The sequence below is a fragment of the Balaenoptera physalus genome, assembly GCF_965194825.1.
Source record: "Balaenoptera physalus genome assembly, chromosome: 21".
Classification (NCBI taxonomy): domain Eukaryota; kingdom Metazoa; phylum Chordata; class Mammalia; order Artiodactyla; family Balaenopteridae; genus Balaenoptera; species Balaenoptera physalus.
In genome coordinates, this window is record NC_138902.1 from 33,504,387 (window position 1) to 33,530,715 (window position 26,329).

A 26,329-nucleotide genomic window follows, 5' to 3' on the forward strand; every position below is an offset into this window, starting at 1 on the left:
GAATGCAACGATCAGTTGTAATCCCAGCACCGCGACGGAACCGTCGTTGGCGTTTTGCATGTTTTCTGAGTGAATGACGCTTCCACTCCTGATCCTGGGAGCGTGTGACCAGCTGGTCCCGTGCAGTGAAAAGCTGGGGGCATCCGGGGTCATCACCTTCGCCACAGTCTTCATCTCTCCCCCCTCCCGCCAGTGTTGTCAAGTGAAAACAGTTCAACAAAGAGTATGTTTTTAAGAGATTTGAAAATACTCCAGGTAATTCACAGTTGAATGCAAAATTTCTAAGCCCCCCAAGTTCTCATCCTCCCTAGATGTAACTGCGTCTTTTTGTACTTGTACGAATAACTGTATATCCATTATGAATGTATATTTGTGTCCCTGTGTAGATTTCTAACATAAATAAGATCGTGCTGTGCATTGTATTCTCCAGCTAGTTTTCTCACTTAATGTGCCAAACAGCTTTCCATTTTAATGTATGTGCATAAAAATCTACTTTATTCCTTTAAAGAGACCTTTTTATTTCAAACCTTTTAATTTCAAACTGAGGAAAATTTCAAGAAAGGAACAGTAGAGAGACACCCATCGCATCTCACCCACATTCACCCGTTGTCACTGTTTTGTCACGCTCCTTTCTCTGCACACCAGCTCACATATACTGTATGTTTTTTGTGAACCACGTGAGCGTAAGTGGCAAATGTCCTTGCAGGTCACCTCTAGATCCTTCAGTACGTGTTTCTCAGAAATAGGGATAGTCAGTCCACAGTCACAGTACAGGGATCAGTGTCAACTTTACATCATACAGTGTGTTTAGCTAAGGTACCACCCACACCCCAGTTTTGTCAATTGACCCAATCATGTCTTTTATCGCCTTTTTCTCTTTTGTACAGACTCCAGGTGAGGATCAGAGTTACATTTAGTTGTCACGTCTCTTTAGCCGCCTTTCCTTCCCGGCCTTATTTGCACAGCGCATTGTAGTGTGGATGTGTTGTGATCTGCTTAACCATTCCCCTGGTGATGGGCATGTAGGTCGTTTCTGGTTTTTTTCTTCCTAGAATAAGCAATGCTATAGTAGTCAACCTTGCATACTCATCTTTGTGAATGTGTGGAATTGCTGAATCAATGAATATTCATGCCTATGACTTTGATGGGTAAAGTGTTTACCAGTTTGAATTTTATCCACCTTCTACGATTTCTGCTCTGATGAAGAGTTGTCATACCATTGTTTTAATTAAAATTCCAAGATCACTGGTGAGGTTGAGCATACTTAACATAATTTTATTTGAGCCTCAGTTCCAGTGACCCTCAGCCGGACATTCCGGCCCGGCCGCGGCCTGTCCGCCGTGCCCTGCGCCTCCTTCCCGGCTTCATCTGCCGCTGGCTCTTCTCCCGTGTCTCCTTCTTAATTTTTATTCATTTTTCACTTTGCTGGCGTCTGTCTTCTGGAGAGGGCCTTTGTTAACATCTGTGAGTGGGAAAGCTTTCAGAGTCCTTCGGTGACTAAAAATATTTTATTCCCACGTAAAATCTAATTTTACTGAGTGCTGGAATGAAACTTCAGTCATTACCCTTCACAGCCACGGCCATGTGCCTGAGGTCTGATTGCACCTCCTCGTCTTTCTTCTTCATGGGTGACCTGCGCCCTTCCCGCCCTGATCTGATCTGATCTTCGGAGTTTCACGGGGCTGTGCCCCCGCCGTCCTGGCTGGAGTCCTGCTCTGTGTCTTGTCTCCTGCTGCCCTCGGGCGCCTTCAAGCTCCAGCTGCCGCTTTCCCTTTGTGTTCGGGAATCTGTCTTCTCTCTGTCTTCTCCTCCTCCCTGCTCTCTCTGGTCTCCCGTTGCGAGTCCTGTTGGATAGGCATCGGGTCCTGGAGTCATTCCTCCTGCCTGTCACCTCGTGTTTGTCAAACCCCGCATCGTGTGCGGTTTTCCAGTGGAAGCCTCGCCTGCCCTGCAGCTCAGTAACTGCCCTTCGGCGTCCCCAGCCTCTCCTCCTGTTTTATCATGATTATTATGTTTTCATTTCCGACGCCTCTATTCAGACCTTTCCACAGAACTTGGCACAGTGCTTCCTGCCACCTGTTGTCACCACGTTGGTGTCACGAGGGCTGCTTCTCTGTTTCTCTTTCTGTTGGTTGAATTGGGTGTCCTGTCCTCATGGCGTGACGTCCTCGCGCTGAATGATCCGGGTCCTCTGTCCATCTGTGCTTCTGAAATCCCATGGGCCTGATGGCAGGAACTGTTTCTAACAACCGGAATCATTCCCCGGACCTGAGTCAGCAGAACCGTCTGCCACGTGTGCCGTGACAGTGACCCGTGCTGGGTGGGTCCTGGGTCGTGGCGGCTGACGGGCCGCCCTGGAGCCCTCTGGGCAGCCTGGGGAGAGGCCCAGCAGCCCATGCCCTAGCACAGCACCCCAGGGAGGGGCGACTGTTTAGGGAGCCTGTGTGCGTTTCCTCCTTTGATGGCTGTGCTCTGTGAAGCCGCTGTAGACTTGGAATCAGCGGACTCACGTCACGTTTCCATCAGCCGGTTAGACCTTGTCTTACGTGTGTGTCTGTTGAAAGACACCTTATTTGATATCTGTTGTTGATCTGTTCCCACTGAACTTGATGGCGAATAGCGCTGTAACTTGAGCCTGAACAAAGTAGGTGAGTTCAGGCCCGGGGACCCCTACAGTGAGGAGGAGCTGTGTTGCCCGGGACCCGCCTGCTCTCTGCGTCCTCACGGCCACTTTCTCGCCACTTCGCGTGGCCCACCAGCCGTCCAAACTGACCTCTGCTTTTCAGGAAATCCTCAGGATTTCTGTGCAGCTGGTTGGATTCTTTCTTGATTTTAAGCACCATTTAGAAACCTTTAATGTGATGTCTAGGGATCTAGGGAGAGCTGTCCCTCCTGCTGCTGCTTCATCCCTAGAGCTACTGCCCTGGCTCAGCCCTCACTGCTTTTCTCTGGTCACTGTTTCAGTCCGAGCGGATTCCTCTGCAGTGGTCTCAGGGCCACCTCATCTGTCTTTCACGAAAGCACAGGCCTGATCGATCACCTCGTTCCCCTGTTTAAAATCCTTCGCCAGCTCCCAGCCTCCAGTAGGGGAATTGAGACCCCTTTGGCACGACCTGTAAGTCTTTCCGCGACCTGACCCCTGACCCCTGCCCAGTTCTGCAGCCGCAGATGCCCGGTGCTCAGCTCCCCTCCCGGCCCCGCCCCCTCGCCTGCTCCCTGCTGGACCCCGCACGGCCCTCCCCCAGGTCTCTCTCCTGGGACCACCTTCCCTCCCCCTAAAGCCTCGTGGCATCAAATGCTCCCCAACAACTAATCTGGCCCTTTTTGTTCCCTTTCAAGCACGGGTAAGGGGCCCTTTGTCTGTGAAGCCCCCACTAACTGCCAGCGCCTGTCTACAGGCACTGTCTTGAGCTTCAGTTAATTCCCATCGGGACACCTGACATCACTTCTTTCATAAGTTTTTACTGAGGAGTGATTTACATGCAATAAAATGGACCGGTAGTGAATATGACAGTTGTACATAACCACGTAACTACCCTCCCAAGCACAATAGAGACCACAACCCCAGAAACCTCCTTTGTACCCATTTCTAGGAAGTGCCCCCTCCCAGAGGTCCCCAGAGACAATTACTTTCCGACTTCTGTCACCACAGAGTAGTTTTGCCTATTCTTGACAACAAAATGGATCCGTACAGATTGTACTTTACTGTGTTTGGTTTCTTTCACTCAACATAATGTATTTAAGATTTTTTCATGTTGTTGAACGCCAGTCAATAGCCGTTTCCTTTTATTACTGGTGAGGACACCATTGTATGACCACGAACGGACCACGGCGTTGTTTGTCCCATCTCTGTGGGTCGTTACCAGCGTTTGGCTTTCGTGGATGAGGTGGGCCATTCTGTGGATATAGGTTTTCATTTCTCTTGGGTAAATACTGGGAGAGGAGCTGCTGGGCCACGCTTGTGGGTTTAACTTTTAGAGAAATGCATGCAGTCCTCTGCATGTCGCACTTTCTTATGTCCCATCCAGCAACGCCGAGAGTTCCAGGCACACCACACCCTCACCGACACTTGGTGTCCTGGGGGCCCTGCCACGTTTTCATGTGGTGGTTTCTGCGTCAGGCTCTCGTCTGTCACCTCCAAGGCTTTCCCGACGGGGCCTGGGTCCCGCCTTTCTCCCAACTCCGGCCCAGCTCCGCTCAGGGCCTGGCAGGGGGTGCACCCAAGGCCCAGCAAACAATAGGTGCTTGTTTCTGTTGACCCTGGAGGTAAATGTTTACAGATGGGCTTCCCACTGGATATTTTCCTGAGAGTCTTGAGGTTGGTTGTGTGTTCTGACCTAGAATTTCAGGAGACTGGAGGCAGCTTGATGTGAGTTGGGTTACAGGATCCCTGGAGGTCCCTACCCACAGGCGTTCTTTGGGGTGAGCTGGTTTCCTCCCTACGAACGTGGGGAGCTTCCGGGAGCTGGCGCAGAACCTTCTCTAGATGTTCCACCCCATGCTGGGCCCCTTCCCTTCCTGAGCAGTTACTGCCCTGAGCCCGTGTCTAGCGAGTGGGGCTGTGGAGGCACCAGGGCCCTGAAGGGTGTGAGCTTGGCTGGCGGGTGGCGGGGGGAGGTGTGGAGGGTAAGTCTCGTGGGAAAGCGGGGCTTCATTAGTGAGCGGCAGGATGGAAGAATGAGGTGCACCTGAGGTGGGCTAAGCTGGGAACTGGAAACTAGGTTGGCAACGGGCGAGGGCAGCTTACCTGATGCTCTGTTTCCTGCTGGCTCACGTTCCTAGCAAAGTCCACGGGATGATGTGGCATCCTTGGCAAAAATGCATTTTACTAACGATGCGTATCAAACACTTGCTACTGACTGTGAACTCGCTTTGGATTATTAAAAGGGCTTAAATATTACGAATTAATGTTATAATTACTGTAATTGGATAAGCATTTCTACTTGCTTTAATTAAGGCCTCTGCAGTGCTTACATGGAAGAAGCACATTGATAAGACCGCACTGTTGGATGACATTTTAAAAAGTTTTAAAATGGGGCCACTTTTTAAAGGAGGCCACCTTACCCTGTTCTGGGTGCCTGCTTGCTCGAGTCTCGTCTGCCCGACACGCCCAGTCGCCCTTCTGAGGATCTCTCCGTGCTGTTCTCAGGCTTGAGGCACGCAGAGGCCCCGGCCTGAGCGAGGACGTCTGTGGGCCAGTGTTTCGAAGGTTCCTGACTTGTTGGAGTTCTTCAGGGTAGCTGTGCAGCGGGAGTGTTTCTTCAGAGACAAGAAGTAGGTTCGTTGGAGAGGCCCAGTGGAAGGATCTTTAACGCCCGTTTAGTCCTGATGCCCCGAGTCCGACGGCTGTATATGACCATGCAGGCGCCACCCAGGGGCCCACAGCCCTGCCCGCACGGTGCAGCACCTGACGTCCGCCGGGGACGGAGCCGTCACCCCCCAGCTGGGCGGGCCCATTGTCCTGCTGCCCCTCAAGGTAGAGACTGAGAGTCACTTGGCAGGACGCCTTCTTTGGTGTCCACAGTAGGGGAACCTGTGCGTGCGTCTGTGTGCCTGCGTGTATGTGCAGGGCTGCAGGCGTGCATGTGTGTAGGCATGTGTGTGTGCACGGCTGCAGGTGTGCATGTGTCTATGCACGTGTGTGCAGGGCTGCAGGTGTGCATGTGTGTATGCAAGCGTGTGCAGGGCTGCAGGTGTGCATGTGTCTATGCACGTGTGTGCAGGGCTGCAGGTGTGCATGTGTGTATGCGCCCGTACAGGTCTGCATGCATGTCTGTGTGTGTGCAAGCATGTGTGTTTCTCAGTGTGGGTTGTGCGGAGGGCATTGGTGATGTTTGTTGAGACTAAAGTACGTGGTCCTGCCTCTCGTAGGTGGGGTTCTGTTCTTTTCTGCCCTGGTGGCTGGCTGGGAGCCGTGCCTGTCCCCTCTGTGTGCCCCCCCCCCTTCCTGGGTGACCCTCCCTGCTTCTTGTCACCCACGGGAAGCCTAATACTCCTTAACGATCAGGATTTATGGTTTCCCTGAATCCTTTCCCATTAACCCCTCTCCCCAGAGTCCTTTGATTTTCTGCTCGTCCACAGGTCACGGCACCCAAATAAACGGTAACCAGCCTGGCCTCCTGCACCATCTCTTCTGGAATTTTCTTCTCACATCACAGAATTCTGGGTGCATGTTTGGTGGTTAATATGTATAGTTCTGACCCATAGTAAGCAGCCATTAAGTTGTAATTATTATTAATATATCTTTATTAATGAAGCTGTTTAAGAAAATAATCTAGCAAAGGGCATCTACAAGAGGAAATAATTTGAATAATTTGACAACGAGTCTTATAATCTTGATTTCTAGATGCATATTGTCTCCTTTTTAAAGAGAAACTGAGGACTGTAGGATTTTCACAAGACCCCATGGGTCTTAGTCTCATGGAAAACTCTGCAGGCTGCAACTCTTGCCTTAAGTAAAGTGGAACATAAATGCGAACATCATGCGAGCTGTTGGGGGTGCCCCTTCCATACCTGGGCACCTCGGTGAAAAGTCAGGCGTGCGAGCGCTCTTCCACACGTCTGGGGCCTGCGCAGCGGCCATCCCGTCTGGGGACCCTGGGACGCAGGCTCCTTGCTGTCTCCTCGCAGTTTCCTGCACCTGTTTTCCATCCGCGACAGTTGTCCCACAGCGGGCCTCTGGGGCCTGGTCTCCACCGCAGCTGTGTCTGCACCTCTCTCTCCGGCTCTGGGGCCACACGTGTCCCTCTGCCTCTGTCATGTGGTCTCGTGGTCACATGGTGCGTGGTCGTGTGGCCTCGTGGTCACATTTGTGTGGTCGTGTGGTCTGGTGGTGGTGTGGTCTCGTGGTCACATGGTGGTGTGGTGTGTGGTCTCGTGGTCATGTGGTGTGTGGTGGTGTGGTCACGTGGTCACGCGGTGTGGTCGTGTGGTTGTGGTGGTGTGGGGGCAGGAGAGCGGACAGTCTGAACGTTTTCAGCCCTTACCCTGGGTCCAGCTCTGGGTTAAACACTGGGGGTGCCTTTGAGGGTGAAATTCACCATGGGGGGAGCTCACAGCCGATGGAAGGTTGTTTCTCAATGTTTTTTTACCATCACCCCTCTAAGGAGCTTCTCCCCCAGTCGGCACCCGCTGCTGTGGGCTTCCAGCCCCACAGACACACTGGATATCGGCTTCCGTGCTGCGGCCTTTGGTCAGGGAGGGGTCACGAACCATTGTAACTTCTAAGATCGAGTCAACCCCCTGGAACCCATGGTCACCCTGGGGCCGACCCTTCCTCCTTGGAGAGAAGTGAACGGAGAACGAGGGCGTCCACAGCTGCAAGCAGGGTGAAGTGCAGCTGGAGTCTTGTGTCCAGGGGTTGTTAGGGTTATAAATTCAGACTGTCCAGAAAGGGAGAAGCACACAGGGCAGAAAGAGACAGAGGGTGTGTGGCAGCAAGTCCGGGGCCTGTTGGGGCTCTAGATGCTCTGAACGGCGTGAGGGGGGTGAGGAGAGGCCAGAGAAGGGCAGAGAAAAGTGACCGTTCGAGCAGTGCTGGGGGGCGGGGGGGGGTCCTCAGAGGGCAGAGGCTGGCCGGCGGGTGACAGGCTCGTGGCCCTGGCTCATGGGCTGCTGTCCGGGCTGTGTGGGGTGTTCAGGCCCCTAGATTCTGGAATCGTGCCAGAGGGTGTGGCCCGGTGCAGTGACCGTGGCCCGAGAGGGTGGAGGTGGCCCGCCCTGCCTGGAAGCTTAGCGGGCACTGCTGGGAGCCCGGGGGCCCAGGACCACCTGCTCTGCCCCGCCCCCCAGGAGGGAAGGGCCAGCGGGAGAGGCGTGTCTTCCTGTCCCCGCACCGTCCACGCTGCGGCCGTGGGGGTGGGCGTGTTCCTCCTGCCTCTGAGACCCGCACCGGTGCTGACCCCGCTTCTGGCCTTGTGTCCATCGTCCCCCGATCCAGTGCAACTGGCTGCTTCCTGTCGTGCCCCTGATTCCACCATATTTGGGGGCCCCGGAGACCCTTCCCAGAGCGGCTCCATCTGGCCTTTCCCTGCTCAGGAAGGCAGTGGCGTGGTCCCCACTGCCTCAAAGCCAAGTCCCGGCTTCTCAGCCTGCTCTTCCCGGGTCTGCAGATCAGGGGCTGATCCAGCCGCTCTCGTTTTTTCTGTTCCCTTTCATGCACCCCGTGCTGCAGCCAAACCCAACACTAACGGTCTCTCTGACTCCCTTGCTCCACTACAGCCCCGGGACACCCACCCCCGACATCGCCCTCAAGTCCCAGCAGGTCCAGCCCGGGCACCCCCCTCCTTCACAGGGATCCTTCCTCGCTTCTCCAGCTTGGCGTCAGTTCTCCCGTCTGGGAGTCCGCACTGCATTTCACCCCATCTCGCCCCATAGAATTAAAGTGTTTTCCTTATATTGTAGTTGATTTTTGCTCATGGCTATCCCTCGGTATGTATGTAAACTCTAAAAAAATAGCATCTACGTGTGGCTCGTTTTTATAACTTCTGCACAGATGTATAATCTTTCATCCAGTATTTATTGGTTGAAAGTGAGAGGGACCTCTGAGGCCTCTCAGCCGACTCATGTGGTCGAGGAAACAGGGCCAGAAGGCTTAGTGACTGTTCGGTCAGAGCCGACTCGGCTGTTACCAGGGGCCTGGCTGCTGGAGAGGGATTATGTAAGACACACACTCAGAACTTTGTTTCTTCTGAAGTTAGTTGTCAATTCTTTCTTTTATAAAACTCAAATCACAAGGTGCAATTAGTATCAAGAGGCTGGTTCAAAGTATTAGCCTTCCCTGGGAAGCAGAAATACTTGAGCCACAGGGACTTTTTTCTGTTTCAGCAGCAAAGTGCATTTTCCCTAGAATCTCGTGTTCCCACTTTGCAGGACTTACGCTGAGAGTGGTGAACATAACGAACGAGCGTATTATATTTGTGCTGCACTGTTGAATGGAAATTAGTGTTTTGCTAGCTCTGGGAAGGAAGTACCACTCAAGGACCTTTAGGAGAAATCTGAAGTTCAGTTATGGGTAAAGAGATGGATCCACTGCATACGTTCCACCTGCAGCTCCGACGTGAGTGTAGCGCTGCCTTTTCTTGCTGGTTTAGGAGGGGTGCGGATGGGGAATCTAAAAGGCAGTGAGAACAGGAGGCCAGCATCTACGTTGCAGTAGACTGAGCTCCAGAACTGCTGCAAGAGGTTCTTACCGCAGAGTCTTTCAAAGCAGGAGAGAGGATCGTGTGTTTGTTAATAACAGATCATTGAATTGTGTGAGGTCGCCCTGTTCTCGAGGACTCCTTGAAGGCTATTTTCATTCAGATTCTGGGATTTCCAGGGAAACTGCTTGCTCTTTACCCTCTTCGATGCTGTGTGTCCAGTTCTCAGACTCTCCTGTAAGTGGGAAGGAAGGTGAGCCAATATGGGCTCCGCGTGTTCAGTTGGGGGGGGTCTCGGGTCCCCCGGGCCCTCGGCGTGTTCAGCGCGAGCTCCTGTTCTCTGCTCTTTGCCCGTGGGAGCCGTCACTGGACCACACACATCTTTCTGCATCAGACACGCCCCAGAGTGACTGGTCCTCTGATATCACCTTCCTATTCCCGTGTCTTGTCAGGGACGTAGTGACAAAGGACAGGGTGGACATATTAGAATTTGCTCTGTGTTTTGTAATTTCCAGTGCGTGGCTCAGCAGCCCGTACTTTCGCCAGCAAAATTCTAACATGAGAATATTTGAAGGTGCAAAGTTAATTATTTCCTTTCTCATCCCCTCAAGATATATGAAACTTTCCTATGATGTTTTCACTCTAATTCAGCTTAAGTCATCCAGAAAGGACACTGATTGTCCTGCACTAATTTATGTCGACTCATCTTCACTTTTTAAAGCCCCAGATCCTTCCTCAAGTCACTTGCAATGGGAGTGACCTGCCCCTAAGTAAATGGCAACTGCCTGCAGTTGCTTTTTTCCCTCTTATAATGCCTCACAGTGAGATTTTTTGTGACGTTGTATCAGGAGTGTAAGTCTGAGAAGGGAAAACCGTAGCTTTTCCTCCCTACTCCCCATCATCCTCCCAAATTCTCATTCCTTCCGGGCAGTAGCTGAGCTCCAGGGAAGCCGTTTTTATGATCAGCTACGAGGCTGTTTCAGAGTCCTTGCTGAGGAGGTGTCTTTGGATTGGGGATGCTCGTCACCTGCTACCTTCACCACACTTTTTACGTCTTCCTCGACTCTCGCCTTCTCGAAAGATCTTCCCTGAAATACAACCCAGACCCAAAGTCAGGCACATCCCAGCTCACAGGAGGGTTGTCCTGTGTCCGTGGTCTTGAACTCCCAAATCACCTGTAGTTTCCAGGGTCCTATGTACCCCTGCGGCCTAATCTTTTCTTGTTTGTTGGGACATGATCCAATCTGGGAATCTTACCAACACTTATATTCATGTATCTGTGGGAAACTGCGTGCAGATTTCATCCTGGTCTATTAGTTCCTGCTGAGTTTTCCCTTCTAGTTCTTCCATTTTGAAGAAGAATGCTCTCTGTTGCTAATTTCCTTTGCATATGATCTTTACCAAGAGCATTTGGAAACCCCTTGGAAAACCGGGCGTAAGATGTTATCTTAGAACCGGAAGAAGATGCCAGGCAACATTTTCCTGGGCTAGAATAGTAGCTCACTCAATTGGTTACAAGTGCCAGATGCTCAGCTCACTGTGGTTTACAAATGTTCGGGGACTTGATGGGATCGTGTCGTTGGCAGCAGGATCTAAGGGCTCCAGTGGTGGCCTTGGGGTGTGGTTCTCTCTCCAGTTCTGACCCGGCTCCAGGCTGCGGTGCGTCTCTCAGGCGGCCTTCTCCATGGGGAGCCCGTGGCTGCTGCAGCCTCACCACCCCCATCACGTCTGGTCGCCCCAGGAAAACCGTACGCTGACTGTCCTTCGGTCACTGAGTAGCGGGCACATCCTGACTAGTAGCTGGTAGCCGCGGTCGGGAGCGGGCTGCACTGACGGAGCAGGTCTGGGTTGTGTGCTCACCCTGGGAGCACGGCGGATTCCCTTGTGATTGGGGGTGTGGTTCCGTCTCTGATCTTTACTCATTCCCCCTTTCCCTTCCTTAACATCCTTTCAGCCATTGTCCTCTTTATTTCAAAAGCAGCTTCAAGCTCAAAAGGAAAAGAGGTAACACAAGGCCGGAGGCGGAGGCATTCGTGCTCTATAGGCAAAGATGACGCACAGACAGGAATCGGTTGTAACTTCTTCCCTGTACGTCGTTTTGTACTCCTCAGTGTTTCCTGTGGCACATGCTGCGGTTTTAGTTGATCGATTTCATTTTCTTTCTCTTAGGCACTTTTTTTTTTTTTTTTTTACACTTTATTTATTTATTTTTGGCTGTGTTGGGTCTTCGTTTCTGTGCGAGGGCTTTCTCCAGTTGCGGCAAGCGGGGGCCACTCTTCATCGCGGTGCGCGGGCCTCTCACTATCGCGGCCTCTCTTTGTTTCGGAGCACAGGCTCCAGACGCGAAGGCTCAGTAGTTGTGGCTCACGGGCCCAGTCGCTCCGCGGCATGTGGGATCTTCCCAGGCCAGGGCTCGAACCCGTGTCCCCTGCATTGGCAGGCAGATTCCCAACCACTGCGCCACCAAGGAAGCCCTCTTAGGCACTTTTTATGCAGAGAAATCGTGATTGATCAAACAGCTCTGCTTTCTGTAGCCATCGTTAAGTGAGACAGAAAGCTTCCCTGTTCAATTACAGTTTTATGCTTGTCACTCTTCTCATTAAAGAGGTTCTATAAATTAGACAGCCATATATAAAAGAAAAATATTAAGTTATTATCTTTATGAAATGACCAGGGCACATAAGCGCAAGACCAGAAGGAATAATAAACACAGATACTTAATACTGTGACTGTATGATTTGGGATCGTATAAACCCTAGTGTCCCCAAGGATGGACGGTCTTGTTATGACTGTAACAGGCACAGGCTTGAACCCTGGATCTGCTGCCTTGGACGGAGAACCTCAAATAATTCTTGACTCAGAGAATTTCAGCAGCTTCTTCAGATGTTGGATCCTTCATATGCTTCTTGTTTTTGGCGTTTTTACTTTCTTTCTTTAAACTTTTTACTTTATATTGGAGCATAGTTGATTAACAATGTTGTGTTAGTTTCAGGTGTACAGCAAAGTGATTCAGTTATACATACACATGTATCTATTCTTTTTCAGATTCTTTCCCCATTTAGGTTATTACAGAATACTGAGCAAGAATTCCCTGTGCTGTACAGCAGGTCCTTGTTGGTGTTCTATCTTAAATATAGTCAGTTTTACTTTCTTTGTGAGAGACTTTGGTTACTGTGGGTTTGCCCAACGGGCCGGTAGCACTAAGTAGTCGTGTTCTCTCCCTAAACCCTAAACTCGCCTCTGGCCTGATGTTAAGGGAGATATTCTCAATCTTATCCTCCCTCTCTCGCTCTCTCTGTTTCTGTCTCTCGTTTTATGCTTGTCAAAGCCCGAGGAACAGGATAACGCCATAATATATTTATCTACTTCCTGCACAACCTCTGGTTGCTTTTACCCCGTAACCAAAAGGCAGTTTCTTAGCTTTCCCGTTTTACCTTTAGAGCTTGAAGATGCTTTTGAAATAAGGGAACAGTGGCTAAAAGGACTTTAAGGAAGGGACGAGGGGGATGAGTAAAGAGCAGAGGAGGGACCCACGGCTGGGGGGAGGGGCTGGGAGCTGGGCCTGGCTGTCACGCGAGGTGGAGGGGACGGGGAGCTTCCCGGGGGCCAAGGGCATCGCTGAGGCTCCCTGCTCCTTGAGGTCAGGGACCTGAGTTGGGGTCCCGGCCAGGGCTCCTGTGGACATACCGTGTCTCGCTCCCCCACCCTGACTTCTCCTGTCCAGTCGTGGGCGTGGTTCCCACCCTTGGTTGTCGTGAGGGTCAGAGAAGGTCACGTGCCTTCTGTGTTACAAGGTGGCACAGGGCCCCTGGGTGTCACATCAGTGGGGTTGGCACACTGGACCCCTGCTGTTGCCATGACACGTGGATGAAGTGCCGCGTGTGCACCTGGTGGTGGGCGGGTGTGGGGTGAGCTCGTGCACGGAGATCTCAAGGGGAAGGGCCTGCGTGTGCCAGGCAGGTGAGGGGCGGTGGGTGCCCCCGAAGGAGGAGACACCCCAGGTCTAGGGTGTGGGTGGGGTTCATCCTCTCTGATGAGCAGGATGTTCTCCTGGTCCTGCTGGGACCACCGAGGGGGGTGCGGGGAGGGCGCTTCCCCTCAGAGGGAATGGGTGCCCCCCCCTTCCCAGGGGAAAACCATGGGGCTGCCCACCGGGACCCACAGGGAGGGGCATGCGCACCTTTCCGGGTGGGATCTGATCGTGTCCTCCGCAGGGTGACTGGCTGCTGGGAGGTGGGGTTTCTCAAAGTGCAGGCGTGTAGCCGTCCCAGGGCGGCCTAGGCGGACGACGCTCATGACCTTGCTGTAGACCCCTGCCCTTCCCTAAGCCTTTGAACCGTGGACCGACAGTTTCTCTGCGACAGAAACACCTCGTTTACCCGGTAATGACATTTGTACTTAATCCTTAGCTGCCTAGTACCTTTCAAATCTATCAGGATTTCTTCCTCAAAATTTATCTGTATTTTCTGTATCATTGTGTGGGCCCATGGTCACTGCTTTACTGTGGAAATCCCCTTAAAAAGTGTGTCCCCAAAGTGTGTTCGGAAAGGGTTATCAACAACTGTTTTCATTCAGCTTCCTCCTCACTGTTTGAAACTTTCCCATTAATTTTTTGACTTTTTCTTAGACCCTTTATTTTGTTCTAACTTTTTACTGCTGAGGAAATAACTGGTGTCTGTTACTTGCTGAGAGTAAGTCTATATTCATGCTCTCTCTCTGTCTATCTGTCTCTGCTTCTGTCTCTCTGTCTCTGCTTCTATCTCTTTCTATCTCTGCTTCTGTCTCTCTCTGTCTCTGCTTCTGTCTCTCTCTGTCTCTGCTTCTGTCTGTGTCTCTGCTTCTGTCTCTCTCTGTCCCTGCTTCTGTCTCTGCTTCTGTCTCTGTCTCTCTCTGTCTCTGCTTCTGTCTCTCTCTGTCTCTGCTTCTGTCTCTCTTGGTCTCTCTGCCTCTGTCTGTCTCTCTGTCTCTGTCCCTGTGTCTGTCTCTCTCTCCGCCTCCATCTGTCCATCTATCTCTGTCTCTCTGTTTCCCTGTCTCTCTGTCTGCCTATCTGTCTCTCCCTCTGTCACTGTCTCTTTGTGTCCCTCTGTCTCCCTGTGTTTCTCTGTGTGTGTCTCCCTCTGTGTGTGTCTGTCTCCCTCCCTCTGTCTGTCTGTCTGTCCATCTGTCTGTCTCTCTCTCCTTCTGTCCGTCCATCGTCTCTCTCACAGCCTCTGCATGCGGCTTGTCTCATCAGCTCAGACACGTTCTGTCTCTCTTACACAGCGCGATTCTGTCTAGTTTAAGTGGTTCCTTGGTGGCGTAGCATTGGGAAAGAACATGGGATCACAGATACAATTTCTTCATTCTGTTGTGAGTTGGAGTGTGTCCACCCCTCTGAGTTAAGGGGCCTGAAATCAGTAGAACTCACAGTCCCCTCAAGAGGATGCCTGTCTCGTCCTCAGACGCCCCCCGAGGGCACAGCCCGAGCGCGTGTGAGGGGGGTCTCTCTGACGGTCACCGTTCGTCCTCCGTAATCGCTGGCATGGAAGCTCTGCTCTGCTGTCTGGCTGACCTGCCGGGGAGACCACTGTGCACGGCACCCTGTGTCTGTGGTTTGTGACACCCCAGCCGGGGCCTCCGCTCTGGGCCTGGAGCTGCAGCTGAGGTTTGTGCCCAGATGCTTCCTCTGGGTGGGGGTCAGTCCTGCGGAAAAATCGGGGTTTAATTTGATCCGCTGTCAAGCCCTTTAAATGCGTCTACCCGTGATCGTGGGGCGTCTCTGAGCACCGGCTCGCCTTCTGCGGGACATCGGGGCTTCAGTGCTGCTCTGCTGTGTCCACCTGTGGCCGCTGTCTTTTAATTCCTCCAATACCACTGTTTCTTGCAATGCTTGATAAGTTAATACTGTTCAAAATGCATTTTGTACTGAAATGCTGTTTATTATCTTTTTAGTCATTAATTAAAATATGAAGCAGAATGTAGAGTACGGATCTGGTACACACCATTACACATCTTGTGCTAATGGCAGTACAGTGATTATAAAACAATCGCAAATACGAAGTTGTAAGTGCCTAATGCGCCGATAATTGGATTTCACACTTAGTTCTTTGCTGCCTGTTGTTCTTGAAATACATTCTGTAAATGAAACTTCATTATGCTGTAAACTGTTTTTCTATAATCCTTATTTACGACATATGCCACATGACAATCTTCTATACCCTTTGTTTATTAAACATATTTATTACCATTTTTTAAACATCTTTATTGGAGTATAATTGCTTTACATTGTTATGTTAGTTGCTGCTGTATAACAAAGTGAATCAGCTATACATTTACATATATCCCCATATCTCCTCCCTCTTGTGTCTCCCTCCCATCCTCCCTATCCCACCCCTCTAGGTGGTCACAAAGCCCTGAGCTGATCTGCCTGTGCTATGCGGCTGCTTCCCGCTAACTATCTGTTTTACATTTGGTAGTGTATATATGTCCACGCCACTCTCTCACTTCGTCCCAGCTTACCCTTCCCCCTCCCCATGTCCTCAAGTCCATTCTCTACATCTGTGTCTTTATTCCTATCCTGCCCCGAGGTTCTTCAGAACGATTTTTTTTTTTTTTAGATTCCATATATATGTGTTAGCATACGGTATTTGTTTTTCTCTTTCTGACTTAATTAACTCTGTATGACAGACTCTAGCTCCATCCACCTCACTACACATAACTCAATTTCGTTTTTTTATGACTGAGTAATACTCCATTGTATATATGTGCCATGTCTTCTTTATCCATTCATCTGTCAATGGACACTTAGGTTGCTTCCAGTAAATAGAGCTGCAATGAACACTGTGGTACGTGACTCTATTTGAATTATGGTTTGCTCAGGGTGTATGCCCAGTAGTGGGATTGCTGGGTCATATGGTAGTTCTATTTTTGTTTTTTTAAGGAACCTCCATACTGTTCTCCATAGTGGCTGTATCAATTTACATTCCCACCAACAGTGCAAGAGGGTTCCCTTTTCTCCACACACTCTCCAGCATTTATTGTTTGTAGATTTTTTGATGATGGCCATTCTGACTGGTGTGAGGTGATACCTCATTGTAGTTTTGATTTGCATTTCTCTAATGATTAGTGCTGTTGAGCATCCTTTCATGTGTTTGTTGGCAATCTGTATATCTTCTTTGGAGAAATGTCTATTTAGGTCTTCTGCCCATTTTTGGATTGGGTTGTTTGTTTTTTTGGTATTGAGCTGCATGAGCTGCTTGTAAATTTTGGAGATGAATCCTTTGTCAGTTGCTTCATTTGCAAATATTTTCTCCCATTCTTAAGGTTGTCTTTTCTTCTTGTTTATGTTTTCCTTTGCTGTGCAAAAGATTTTAAGTTCATTAGGTCCCATTTGTTTATTTTTGTTTTTATTTCCATTTCTCTAGGAGATGGGTCAAAAAGGATCTTGCTGTGATTTATGTCATAGAGTGTTCTGCCTATGTTTTCCTCTAAGAGTTTTATAGTGCCTGGCCTTACATTTAGGTCTTTAATCCATTTTGAGCTTATTTTTGTGTATGGTGTTACGGAGTGTTGTAATTTCATTCTTTTACATGTAGTTGTCCAGTTTTCCCAGCACCACTTATTGAAGAGGCTGTCTTTTTTCCATTGTATATTCTTGCCGCCTTTGTCAAAGATAAGGTGACCATATGTGCGTGGGTTTGTCTCTGGGCTTTCTATCCTGTTCCATTGATCTATATTTCTGTTTTTGTGCCAGTACCATACTGTCTTGATTACTGTAGCTTAGTAGTATCGTCTGAAGTCTGGGAGCCTGATTCCTCCAGCTCTGTTTTTCTTTCTCAAGATTGCTTTGGCTATTTGGGGTCTTTTGTGTTTCCATACACATTGTGAAATTGTTTGTTCTAGTTCTGTGAAAAATGCCATTGGTAGTTTGATAGGGATTGCACTGAATCTGTAGCTTGCTTTGGGTAGTATAGTCATTTTCACAATGTTGATTCTTCGAATCCAAGGACATGGTGTATCTCTCCATGTGTTTATACCATCTTTAATTTCTTTCATCAGTGTCTTATAGTTTTCTGCATAAAGGTCTTTTGTCTCCTTAGGTAGGTTTATTCCTAGGTATTTTATTCTTTTTCTTGCAATGGTAAATGGGAGTGTTTCTTTAATTTCTCTTTCAGATTTTTCATCATTAGTGTATAAGAATGCAAGAGATTTCTGTGCATTAGTTTTGTATCCTGCTACTTTACCAAATTCATTGATTAGCTCTAGTAGTTTTCTGGTAGCATCTTTAGGATTCTCTATGTATAGTATCGTGTCATCTGCAAACAGTGACAGCTTTACTTCTTCTTTTCTGATTTGGATTCCTTTTATTTCTTTTTCTTCTCTGATTGCTGTGGCTAAAACTTCCAAAACTATGCTGAATAATAGTGGTGATAGTGGGCAACCTTGTCTTGTTCCTGATCGTAGTGGAAATGGTTTCAGTTTTTCACCATTGAGAATGATGTTGACTGTGGGTTTGTCATATATGGCCTTTATTATGTTGAGGTAAGTTCCCTCTGCCTACTTTCTGGAGAGTTTTTATCATAAATGGGTGTTGAATTTTGTCAAAAGCTTTTTCTGCATCTATTGAGACGTGTTTATTTCTTAAAACTTTAATAGATGATCTCGTTCCCTAAACATGGGCGCTCACCTCTGATGTGATGTCTGGACGAAACATGATAAGTTCTGATCGGAATTGATAATATGTTGAGTGAATTATTTTCACCTCAGTGTGTGATATTTAGAATACATCTCTGGGAACAGGCTCTGCTTTCTTCCCTTGTCTGTGGATACGGAGAAGGCAGTTAATTCAAGTTTGTTGGAAAATGGGGAGGATGTTGGCTTTGGCTGCAGGGACCAAATGAGGAATGATTGATCTCTGTGTATCATATCAGGGACAAAATGAGAATAGTAGAACACACGTGTCATTGCTGTGTTCGGTTGTGCTTTACCATGACCTCTTCTAAGTACCATAGAAGATATTCTTATTTCAGTACTACCTTGAATCAAGATTACCTTGGGCCTTCCCTGGTGGTCCAGTGGTTTGCACTGTACCCTTCCACTGTAGAGGGAGCAGGTTCAATCCCTGGTGGGGGAACTAAGATCCCACAAGCCACCAATAAAAAAAAAGATTACCTTTTAACCAACTAAACAGAACTTGAACTTTCTACATTTCCTCATCTGATTATTATTTTTAAAATTTATTTATTTATTTATTTATTTATTTAGGCTGTGCTGGGACTTAGTTGTGGCACACGGGATCCTCGTTGCAGCATGTGAACTCTTAGTTGCAGCATGCAGACTCTTAGTTGCAGCAGGCATGTGGGATCTAGTTCCATGACCAGGGATTGAACCTGGGCCCTCTGCATTGGGAATGCAGAGTCTTACCCACTGGACACCAGGGAAGTCCCCTTCTCATCGTATTAAAGTATCAAGAGAGCAAACATACATGATCTGCAGTTCCTGTTATCACATGCATATCATAGTGGTTTATATTCCTTTTTAGAGAGTAAAAAAACCTGAGACATTTTGGGATGGCCAGTTGAAATAATTATGGATATCATAAATTAGGTAGGGAATATTTGGTATAATGCTTATACTCGTGTGCATATGATATAATTAAGAAAATGTTATTTTGTGATTTGGAAAGTAGATTCCTATAATTTCATCTGTTTCTATTAGGGAAAATACTTTTTGTAAAATATAAATATGAACCATGCTCTGCTTTCCATTCTTGAAGCGTGCGCATGTGTGTGTGTTACATTTCTTAAATCCTATTCCTTTCAGCACTAAGGAATAAAAATGGAAAGTTAAGTTTATGTTAAAATTACACAGTGTCGTTTACAGGAGGTTTAGGGCCTAAAAAGCCCACAGATGCTGCTGATCGGATCCTCCTTGGGGCCTGCTCTGCCGACCCGAACATTTTCCCTCTGGGACCCGGGACCAGTGGGCTGGGGTGGGGGGCACATTCTCACACCCCCAGCTGTGAACACTCAGAAGAGCCTGGGAGCCTGAGACTCCTCCTTGCCTCACCAAGTGTGGGGTCCACACTTTTCCAGCTAATCAGTCTCGGGATGGCTGTCATCCTTCTCAGTGGCAGCCTGCCTGTCCACTTTCTCGAGCCCAGAAGCCGGACTCAGGCTGCTTGGACTGTGGAAGGATGAGGGTGAGTAGATGGTAAAAAATAGGCCATTTGAAGGCAATCGTCACTTGACAGGCAAAACACACTGAGTTATAAATGGTGACCTCCTGAAGGAGAAACCAGAAGAGAACTTGGAAAAAGCCCTCATATGTCTTTGAAGGGAGATTTCACATTTCGTCTACAAAGCAGGAGCAGATGCCATGAAAAAGGAAGAATTTTAGAATAGAAATTAGAATTTAGCTTTGTTTCCCCTTAAAATCAGTAGAGGCAGTGAAAAGTAGCGTGGATGGTTTCATACAGCCAAAGTAAGTTACTGGCCCCAGGGACCACTCCTGTGTCATCGATGAGCTCTTAAGATGTTTCTATTGAAGTTCTGAGGACTTTACATGAGTAATAAGGTCTTAGTCCTTATAACTGCCTCATGGGGTAAGTCCTGTTATCAGCAGCTACCGATTAGGAAACAGGCATGCAGAGGATGTGTTACTGGTAAAGAGTGGCTCCTGGGTTCAAACCTCTGCTTCAGATCCTGTGTTTTTAACCCATATGCCATGTGGAACACCTATAAAGCAAGAATGGGTAATTATGTAAAAGCACCAAGTAGAAATACTATAACAATGATAGCCCTTGAGAGGAAAACTCAGTAGATAGTCACAGATCAAGCATAGCTGAAAAAAAATTCAGTGCACTAGACGATCAAGCTGAAGGAATTCCCTAGAATTAAGCACAAAAAAGGTAAAGAGAGAACATGAGGAAGCACAGTTAATGTTGCAGTAGATGGATGCAAAAGGCAAAAATGCTAAAGAAGGGAATTATAAAAAAAAAGGTGGTTAATCAATATTTGTGATCAAATGGCTCATAATTCCCCAAATCGAGGAAAACGGTCTTTAGATTGAAAAATTGAACCACCTGCGAGGCTGGAATAAAGGCAAAGAAAAACCATCATTGTGAAACATCACACACTCCAGAGTCAAGACAGAATCCTGAGAGACTTGGTCAAGGAAATAGAACTTGCTTACTGATTGACAAGAAATGTCTCAACAGGAACAGTAGGTGCCTGGAGGTATCTGTTGACTTTCTTGAATTCTATACTTAGTCTAACTGTCATTCAATATCGATGGTGAAATAAAGATATTTTTAGACATAACAAGGACTTGGAAATTTGACCCCACAGAGACCATGTTGAAAGAAAAACAGGAGCATGTTTTTGAGGATGAGGAAAAATTAACCCAGAAAGATGTGAGCAAAAATACCAAAGACACATTTATGGGTATTGATTTTAGAATGAGGAATACATTTTCTCTTTGTTTGATAAGCAACCATACTTGGAATCCACATAACGGTAATATCAGAGCAGATGTGGTATGGGGGAGGGAAGTCTACACTTGGAGGAAAGTGAGAGCGTAGGGCTAAAGTCCTTGTTTTGTTCAAAAGGATGTTAGAGATACTGGTTAATTAATGACTTTGCTAGAAAAACATATATATAATTGCATATGTTAAAACTGTTAAGGGAGAAATAAAATATATAGGTACAAAACAAGTAGAATGAAAATCCTATACAACAGGGGTCCCCAACCCCCTGGCCATGGACCAGTAGTGGAACCGGGCTGCACAGCAGGAGGTGAGCAGCGGGCGAGCGAGTGAAGCTTCATCTGTATTTACAGTCTTTCCCCATCACTCACATTACCGCCTGAGCTCCACCTCCTGTCAGATCAGCGGTGGCATTAGATTCTCACAGGAGCTCGAACCGTACTGTGAACTGCACATACGAGGGATCTAGGTGGTGCGCTCCTTATGGGAATCTAATGCCTGATGATCTGAGGTGGAGCTGAGGCGGTGATGCTGGTGCTGGGGAGTGGCTGCAAATACAGATTATCATTAGCAGAGAGGTTTGACTGCACAGAGACCATAATAAACCAATTGCTTGCAGAGTCATATCAAAACCCTATCAGTGAGTGGCAAGTGAAAACAAGCTCAGGGCTCCCACTGATTCTGCATTATGGTGAGTTGTAAAATTATTTCATTATCTATTACAATGTAATAATAATAGAAATAAAGTGCACAATAAATGTAATGTGCTTGAATCATCCGGAAACCATCACATCCCCACCCTGGCTGTGGAAAAATTGTCTTCTACGAAACCAGTCCCTGGTGCCAAAAAGGTTGGGGATATAAGATAGTATATATCCTCTGCTATATAAGATAGTAAAATGTACAAAGGAAAACATTAAATTAAACATGAACTATCAGGACAAAATAAGTTCCAGTTTATCAGTAATCACAATAAATGTAAATGGGCAAAACTCAAACATTAAAAACAGGGAGTTCCCTGGTGACCTAGTGCTTAGGATTCTGGGCTTTCACTGCCGTGGCCTGGGTTCAATCCCTGGTTGGGGAACTGAGATCCTGCAAGCTGTGTGGTGTGGCCAAAAAAAAAAAAAAGATTAAAAATGGACTCTCAGGTTGGATTAAATACAATATAGAGTTTGGTGATGTTTACAAGAACATGCAAAAAATGTACTGAGAATAAACTTGTGGCAAGATTAATAAAGAAAACAAAGAGGAAATTCAAGAATATAAAGAATTCGAGATGGAAAATGTGATAGAATCACAAATAATAAAGTTAAAAGAAAATCATATGATAATCTGTAGACATTTTTGCTGAGAAGTTGGAAAATCAAGATGAAATTGTTGGTTTTCTTGGTGAATATAAGTGCCATAAGTTGACTCAACAAAGGTTAGAAAATGTGACTGGAACAGTAACCATGGGAAAATTAAAGTTTTTTCATAAATATGATTTTATGAAAGGCACTGGCTCAGTTTCATAGGTAAATTCTACAGAAACTTTTTGGAATTGATAATTCTGTGTTATCTAAACTATTTCAGAGAAATAAGCATCACTCTTTTATAATGAATTATAAATAATTCATTTATAATGAATAATCCCATAATTTAGTAATGGATCAGAAAAAGGCTAATTTCACTTAAGAGTGTAAATGTAAATTTCATAAACAAACTGTTAGCACATTGAATTAACTGTATATTAATATGACCTAGTAGGTTCTGTTCCATAAATTTAAGATTATTTCAATAATAGAATCTCTGTTGTGGGAATGAATAAGATGAACATGTTAAAAAAGAAAAAATATATACAGTTGTATCAGTAGATACTGAAAGACCTTGAAACAATACAGTAGCCATTTATGATAAATTCTAAGTGAAAGAGCATTGGCAGGGACCTTTCTCAACAGGGGTAAGAATATAATCAGAAACCACAGCAAGCATGGTAGTCATGGAGGAAATACTAAAATATGGAACAAAGTAACAATGTCAAAATGATCACTATTAGTCCATATTATTCTGGGGTCTCTAGTTAAGGTTATATGGGAAAATAAAGGAGATAAAATGTTGGAAATCAAGACTTAATTTCAGTGAAAAATGGAAGATATTATACAAAATCTGCTAGATCAGTAGGAACATTGATTATATAGGACACATAAAAAACTAATAAATAAAAATCCTTATACTGCACATGATAAAATAATGTTTTTGAGGTCCACTCTCAAAAACAACAAACCCTACCAAATACCTTGGGATAAAACAGGAATGGATGAGGGCTATAGGGGAAAAAGTGATAAAATGCTTGGAAAGGACATAAGACATTACCAAGTGCTTGGTATGGGGAGACACTGTAGTGGGAAACTCAGTACCGAAACACATCACTTCCCTTCAGGTGTGCATGTGTGTGTGTGCATGTGTGTGCGTGCGTGTGTGCTCGTGCGCTGTAACGTTAGTCAGAATCCTGTTTGGAAGGGCAATAAAGGTGGGGAGAGAGGAGTTAATTAAGGGATAATAAAATTAACTTAAAGAATAAATTCACAAGATTGTCCAAAAAAGAATTTTAAAGAAAATCTGAATGGTGGGAGTTCTGGTCTACTGGAGAGAAAATCTCATTCTAATGCTACAGAAGGTAGACAGATCTGCAGAACAAACTTCTCTATTTAAGTGGCATTTTCAAGTTGGTGGAGAAAATGTGGATTATTTGGCCAATTTGTTGGGGTAACTGGTTGCCATTGGAGAGAAAAAAATTAATTTCTATTTCACAACTCAAAAAAGTTTCAAATACATTTTAAAAAGTTTCAGTCATTAAAAATAGTTATAGAAGGGCTAAAAGAAAATTTAATAGAAAATATCTCTTAAATTGTGGAATTGGGAAGATCTTTCTAATCACAGAAACCATTAAGGAAAGGATGATATATTTGGACACATAAATAATGTTAAACCCATCTAAATTGTTGAAAGATACCATTGATGAAGTTAACACATGAATGACAATGAAATGAAATGTTTGTAACCTACAGAGCAGAATTATAAAATTCTGGAATTTATAAAGAGATACTTGTTTGGTAATTAAAAATTTATCACCCCAAAGAAGTAGGCTAATCTATGGAACAGGCAATTTATACAGAAATACATTTGATCAATAGTCATATTAAAAGGCCCCAAAACTCAATGAAAACAATGAGAAGCTTTCTTTTCAACAGAGGCAAAAACAAAAAAAATTGATACTATGTGATGGGTAAATAGGTACAAATGTTTGGGCTGTATTTGGGGCTAATAATGTGCATATCCTTTGACCCAGTAATTCTACTCATAGAAACGTATTCTGCATAAACTCACTGAGAGCAATCAAAAATATATACGAAATTGTTACCAGTTGGAGGAAATTGGAAACAACACAAATGCCTAACAGTAAGGGATTTGTAGGGCCAGTTGTGAGTCTTCAAGGCAAGAAAAAATAATTAAGTACAGGCACAGCTCTGAGATACTGTGGGTTCCAGCCCAGACCACCGCCATAAAGCAAGTCACGCAAAGCTGTTGGTTTCCCAGTGCATATAAAAGTTACGCTCACACTGTACTGTAGTCTATTAAGTGGGCAATAGCATTGTGCCTAAAAAAACCAATGTACTTACCTTAATTAAAAAGTACTTTATTACTAGGAAATGCTAACCATCATGTGAGCCTTTAGTGAATTGTAATCTTCTTGCTGGAGGAGGGTCGTGCCTTGATGTTGAGGCTGCTGACGGATCAGGGTGGTGGTTGCTGAAGGCTGGGGTGGCAGTTTCTTAAGACAACAGTGAAGTTGGCTGCATTGATTGACCCTTCCTTTCAGGAACGATTTCTCTGTAGCAGGCGGTGTTGTTTAATAGCATTTTACCCACAGAACTTCTTTCAAAATTGCAGGCAATAAACAAGGTCCTAGTGTTATAGCACAGGGAACTATATTCAATATCCTGTAAGAAACAATAATGGAAAAGAATATGAAAAAGAATTTTTAAAAAAGCAACATTAAAAATGTGGAGTCAAAAAAAAAATGTGGAGTCAGTATTCTCAAACTCTGCTGCTGCTTTATCAACTAAGTTTCTGTAATATTCTAAATCCTCTGTTGTCATTTCAACAACCTTCACAACATCTACACCAGGAGTAGATTCCATCTCAAGAAGCTACTTTCTTTGCTCATCCATAAGAAGCAACTCCTCATCTTTCAAGTTTCATCACAAGATTGCAGCAATTCAGTCACATCTTCAAGCTCCACTTCTGATTCTAATTCTCTCGTGTTTCCACCACATCTGCAGTTCCTTCCTCCCCTGAAGCCTTGAACCCCTCAAAGTCATCCATGAGGGTTGGAACCAACTTCTTCCAAACTCCTGTTCATGTTGATATGTTGTCCTCTTCCCATGAACCACAGATGTTCTTAATGGCACCCAGAATTGGGACTCCTTTCCAGAAGGTTTTCAATTGACTTGATTCGATTGCCCAGACCCATCAGAGGAATCACTGTCTATGGTAGCTATAGCCTTATGAAATATATTTCTTAAATAATAAGACTTGAAAGTAGGAGTTACTCCTTGATCTGTGGGCTGCAGAATGGATATTGCATTGGCAGGCCTGAAAGCATTAATCTCATTGTCCATCTCCATCAGAGCTCTTGGGTGACCAGGTGCATTGTCAATGAGCAGTAATATTTTGAAAGGAATGTTTTTCTGAGCAGTACCCTCAACAGTGGGCTGAAAATATTCAGTAAACCATGTTATAAACAGACGTGCTGTCATCCAGGCTTTGTTGTTCCACTTATAAAGCACAGGCAGAGTAGATTTAGCATAATTTTTAAGAGCCCTAGGAGTCTTGGAAAGGTAAATGATCATTGGCTTTCACTTAAGGTCACCAGCTGCATTTGCCCCTAATGAGAGGGTCAGTCTGTCCTTTGAGGCTTTGAAGCCGGGCATTGACTTCTCGTCTCTCGCTATGAAAGTCCTAGATGGTATATTCTTCCAATAGAAACCAGTTTCATCCACACTGAAAATCACTAATTATCTTAGCTAGATCTTCTGGATAACTTGCTGCAGCTTCTACATCGGCATCTGTTGGTTCACCTTATACTGTTACGTCATACAGACGGCTTCTTTCCTTAAACCTCATGAACCAACCTCTGCTAGCTTCAGACTTTTCTTCTGCAGCTTCCTCATCTCTCTCAGCCTTCATAGAATTGAAGAGAGTTGGGGCCTTGACCTGGATGAGGCTTTGGCTTAGGGGAATGTTGTGGCTGGTTTGATCTTCTAACCAGACGCTGAAACTTTCTCCAAATCAGCAATAAGGCTGTTTTGCTTTCTTATCATTTGTGTGTTCACTGGAGGAGCACTTTTAATATCCTTCAAGAACTTTTCCTTTGCATTGACAACTTGGCTAACTGGTGCAAGAGGCCCAGCTTTCAGCCTGTCTCAGCTTTTTAATTAATTAATTAATTTATTTATTTATTTTTGGCTGTGTTGGGTCTTCGTTTCAGTGCGAGGGCTTTCTCTAGTTGCAGCAAGCAGGGGCCACTGTTCATCGTGGTGCGCGGGCTTCTCACTATCGTAGCCTCTTTTGTTGCGGAGCACAGGCTCCAGACGCGCAGGCTCAGTAGTTGTGGCTCACGGGCCTAGTTGCTCCGCGGCATGTGGGATCTTCCCAGGCCAGGGCTTGAACCCGTGTC

General features: G+C 46.3%; 1 protein-coding gene and 1 long non-coding RNA gene across 5 annotated transcripts in view; one reads left to right on the forward strand and one right to left on the reverse strand.

Moving 5' to 3' along the window:
* DLGAP2 (DLG associated protein 2) overlaps positions 1-26,329 on the forward strand; it is a 736,824-nt gene that overhangs the window by 72,075 nt on the left and 638,420 nt on the right. The window lies entirely within an intron of this gene.
* LOC309651369 overlaps positions 11,314-26,329 on the reverse strand; it is a 112,031-nt gene continuing 97,015 nt past the window's right edge. The window contains exon 2 of the long non-coding RNA XR_014258076.1: positions 11,314-11,413. This is a non-coding gene — a long non-coding RNA (uncharacterized lncRNA). The remainder of the gene's footprint in view (positions 11,414-26,329) is intronic.